The sequence below is a fragment of the Pinus tabuliformis genome, chromosome 8 (assembly GCF_031772625.1).
Source record: "Pinus tabuliformis cultivar Carrire ecotype Pingquan chromosome 8, CPIR1, whole genome shotgun sequence".
Lineage (NCBI taxonomy): Eukaryota > Viridiplantae > Streptophyta > Pinopsida > Pinales > Pinaceae > Pinus > Pinus tabuliformis.
In genome coordinates this window covers 1,933,213,981-1,933,218,703 of record NC_142294.1, presented here as the reverse complement: position 1 = coordinate 1,933,218,703, position 4,723 = coordinate 1,933,213,981, and the positions used below count along the sequence as shown (strand labels likewise).

The following is a 4,723-nucleotide window of genomic DNA, read 5'->3' as shown; positions in this document are numbered from 1 at the left end:
GAGCTGCAAACGCAGGACATATCGCTGGACAACGAGGCAGAGATCAAGAAGTCTGTCAATGGGGTTACCTCAAAGGCATTGCTTTCGGAAGACAGTGATGCTTTACCCCTATTGTCAACAGAAAAATCAGGGATAGCAGAACTCGCGTCTGGATCTGGTATCCCTAGTGCAGTTTTCAATCTGGCGACGACTGTAATTGGTGCAGGAATTATGGCACTGCCTGCAACAATGAAAGTTTTGGGTCTGCCATTATGCTTTGCAGTGATAATCCTGATGGGTATTCTCTCTGAACACAGCATCCTCCTTATTTCTTTATATTTAACACGGAAGAAAATGTATCAGTTTCGTATGTTGTAAGACCACCTTCATTTCCAGTTAAATGACAGGGTTTTTATACAATTTCCGCTGATGGATCGTGTTTCACTCTTGTTTTAAAGGTTTTGACCATGAAGTTTGGGGAGAGATTTGCCGAGTATCTACACGGAGAGGATGAGCATTTTCTGGACAAATGTTCACACCTCGAATACAAACGGCTGAAGAAGGTACTGAAAAAGTGTCGCGATGGATACTTGCATGACGGCATGGGATCGGACTTTGAAGCAGGGCTTTACAGTTCACAAACGACGGAAAACGAAGACGTAATCTGCGGGGAAACAGCCAAAGGCATTTCCAACTCATGTGATTCATTCAGCACATGTTCATCGGAAACTTGTGCAGGTGTTTAAATCTAATTAATGCCGTCCATTTTTTGTTTATTATGGATACGGAATAGCATTTTGTGTTCTCGGATTCAAATATTTGAAGTTCATTTTCAGTACGGAGGAGGTTTGAAGTCAATATACATCTTTATCTTGTGGAAGGCATTGTGCAAACCTTCTGTAATTTCAGAAGATTACAAGCGTTTTGTCAAAATACTAATCAAAATGGCCAGCTGTTTCGGGCTGAACGTTTCTAACTTTTCTTTTTCGTATGTGTCCTCTTGCAGTCTGTGATAGAATTTTCTTCTACGAGCTTACAAAAGAAGTATCTGCTATAGTGGGTTGCTTCAGTTCCCGTGCCAGACGTTTGTTGCATCTGCATCTTGCGTCTGGTTTTCAAAGGTACCTGTGGCGAGTTAAACACTTCTTTGCTGATGATCATGAAGCAATGATTCGAGAAGGCCGGCATTTAGTCAGCTATGTGGCGATGAATGCCATTGCGATCCGAAAGATTCTGAAAAAGTATGACAAAGTAAGTTCAGAAACGACGTCGTTTATGTTACAATTGTTTGTTTTCTTGGATTGGAAAAAATTGCTATGTTTCACCACACCCACATTCATAGTCAAGGTCCACTACTTTTTCTAGCAGTATCAACCGCGCGGTCGCATTTAGCCCGTTGGGGCAGGTGGTCCCATGGAAGGCATAGGAGAACTCGGGAAATTGAGAGGAATAAAACCCAGACGCTCAGCGTCTAAAATACCATTTAACTGCTTTTTACCCCAGAACTTAGTTCAACCCGATTGCTGATTTTTAACCTTTAAAAACATTCGGCTATGAAATTTGTGGAGACACCTATCGTCTATTCGCTCCCACAAATTTCTAATTTCATTTCGAGTTCCTGATTGCCAAAATCTCACTCCTCTGTGCTTACTTTCAACCGTCAGAAGGGATCCTTCCAAGGAAAATATGACCTTGGAAGGGATCTCCTTTACATCTGAATGTATTACTCAACTATTTTCGGTTTGAGAATGTTAATAATGTGGTATTGTCATTTTTGAATGCAGGTTCATAGCTCAGTCAATGGCCGGAATTTCAAGACAAAGTTACAGGCTAAACATATAGAGTTATTGAAGTCACCTTGGTTAATTGAATTGATTGCGTTTCAGATCAACACAAGAGATTCGGAGCATGGACATATTAGTGATATTTTTCCTGAATGCTCATGCGACTTTACTGCCAGTGATCCTGTTCTTACATGCACATTGCCTGATTCTATGAAATTGGAGTTTAGCCTCACATGCCCTATCTGTTTGGTAAGTTCAAACTCTGTTGGCATTTTTAGTTGTTGTTCTTCTCCAGTAACAAGTACCTAGAGTACCGAGGCTCTGAGCCCCGTGCAAATATAATATTTTTTTTTTCTTCTGTTACTGGATTAGCGTTAGGGACATACATGGTGTTTTGTGTAATTTCATATTCCATGCATTGAGGTGTCAGCTACCATGGTTTTATGTATCCATTCCATTAGAGATCTGCACAGTTATTGGGGAGAGATTGTGTCCTAGTGCAGCATGTTTAGAAGTCAGGTTTGCCACTATGAAGATATGAGACTATCGGCAAAAAACAAAAATACAAGGTAGGAATGTTTGATACTAAAGTCAATTTGATTGTATGGATTTCTCACCATGGCCTGTATGGAGTTCCCAAATTAATGTTAATGCCTTTGCCCAATAAAAGTTATGTTTGAGCCCTAAGACTCTTTAGCTCAAAACCTGTAAAACTCTAATTCTTAAATTGATTTATCGTTCTGCGGTTTGACCTATGGAGCATCTTGGGTTTTCCCTGCATGTGTAAAAATGTGGGTGTGCATACTGAGCATTGAGCAACCTAGCAACCATGTTTATCTGTTACATGCTAGAAAGGAGAGCTTCAACATAAAAAACAGTATTAGTTGACTTCGCTATTTAATGCGTAGAGACGTTTCTTCCCTTGTTAGTAAGTGTTCACGATGTTCCGAATTTTATTATCTTGCAGGATATAGTGTTTTTCCCCTATGATGTGTCTCACAGATTTGCTCTAAGTTTTAATTATGTCTTTACTCCGTATGCTGTGTGGTCAGCTTTTCATCAAAGATTGGCTCATTTTATATTTTTATTTGGTTGGTAAATATTAACTCTTCACCTTTGCTCATCAAGTCCCTTCGGATGGACACTATGTTTTCAAGTTTGTCACTTTCAGGTGTATTTGCATAGTATTGATATGCCTTGTGTGGAATTTTAGCTGTCTGGTTGCTTTGACCGCTTAACCATGAACTGCTGTCCCTTTATTTTGACCATTTTCTATACCAACCAGAGGCACTGAATTTTTGGTGACAAATGAGTAACTGGATATTGTTTGGCCTGATGGTATGTCTAATTTCAGGCAAGTAAACTTGTTTTCCTTAATGAGTCTACTGCTTTATGTTTGCAGAAGTTAAAATGATGACACAAAGATTTTCAAAGTTGTTGCTGGGTGAAGACATGTCAGGTGGTGGTAAAGGAGTATGTACAGCCCTGGCAATATCTAATGCTTTTACAAACCTCTCAGGTATAACATTTTTAATTCTGTTCTGGAATCACACAGGATTTTATGCAAGTCTTAAGCAAAATTTTTTACTTAATCTTAAGACATAAATTTTCACTTAATTTCAAGATACTAACTCCTAACATGCGGATCTCTTGTGGCAGCTACTGTTTTTGGAACCTCTGGTGCAGGAGAAGAAATCAATGTGGCGAAGAGATGGAGTGGCTACTATCCGTTAGTGATTACATTGTTGAACTCATCCCAGCTTTCCAGAACTTTCCAGATGGTAGTAGCTTAGAGGTAGGAGCTTGATAACTCTACTATTTAAATATTTTTTACTTGCACATAAATGGTGTCATGGTATTCAAACTTTAAAATTTAACCTACGCAATTCTCTACAGAGAATGCACTTGTTTCTTACGAACAAGTAGAAATTGTTTTTGTTCTTGTTTCAGGTTATGGTAAGCAATTCTCTACAGATAATGTACTCGTTTCTTACAAACAAGTAGATATTGGTCTTGTTTCACGGTTAGTAAAGGGTTATTGTTGCATTTCTTTTCCTTTAAAGGTGGTTGTGTCCCTTAATATGCATATCTATTCTTGTGTCAAACTTGATTACGAATAACATCTTTGTTTTGAATTCTTTTCATTTCTTGCTAGCCAAATAGCTTAAGTCACTATACAAGGACAGTCTGATGCCCACATGTAGACAGGTATTGGTGGAGCTGTTTGCCTTTAGATTTTAAAAGAGTGCACTCCCGATGACTGCTGAGTTTGGTTTATCATTTTAAACAATACTTGATCCATCTCTTGGAAGTTGAGTTATGGACATACAAAATAGAGAAAAGCCATTGAATTCTGTAAGTGTGAATGCAGATGGGGGTTTATGCTGATTCTGTTCATTTGCCCGAGTTAGGCTTGTTGGTGAAGAAAAGGTGTGAATACTTGTCCTGTTCTAATGGTTGTTATTTGTTTTGACATTGGAACATTGTCCTGTTCTAATGGTTGTTATTTGTTTTGACATTGGAACATTGTATGACTTCAAATAATGAAATAGTTTACATATGACTCATATATCCTTTTGTGATGGTTTAAACCAGCAGATGCAGGGGCTATTGGAAGGAAAGATTGCATACAGAACGGGCAGAGAGAATAAAACAAGCAAAGGAACATTGGGATCTACAAACACGATTTGTATTAGGCTATTTATGACTTGTGCCACAGGTTTTTGCATGGTCTTCAAGGGATCGAAGCCCCTCTCTGAGAGCAACAGGAGGTTTGTCATCTTGACTATCACTGTTTTGGTTTTTCTTTACATGGGATCTACTTTGATTCCCAATATTTGGGTAGCTTTTCAGTTCACAGGAGCAACCACAGGTCTATCTTTAGGTTTCATATTTCCTGCTTTGATAGCCCTGAGGTCTCACCCCAACCAACGAGAGGAAAGCTTAGGATTAAGGAAGAA

The 4,723-nt window shown here is 38.9% G+C and overlaps 1 pseudogene across 1 annotated transcript; it reads left to right on the top strand.

The window, feature by feature from the left end:
* Positions 1-285: 285 nt before the first annotated feature.
* On the top strand, positions 286-4,723 carry LOC149244239 (putative E3 ubiquitin-protein ligase BAH1-like 1; annotated as a pseudogene). Its single transcript, XR_016246048.1, has 8 exons — positions 286-717; positions 986-1,230; positions 1,764-2,093; positions 3,166-3,282; positions 3,423-3,544; positions 3,714-3,719; positions 4,135-4,193; positions 4,362-4,723. The product of XR_016246048.1 is annotated as a putative E3 ubiquitin-protein ligase BAH1-like 1 (transcript).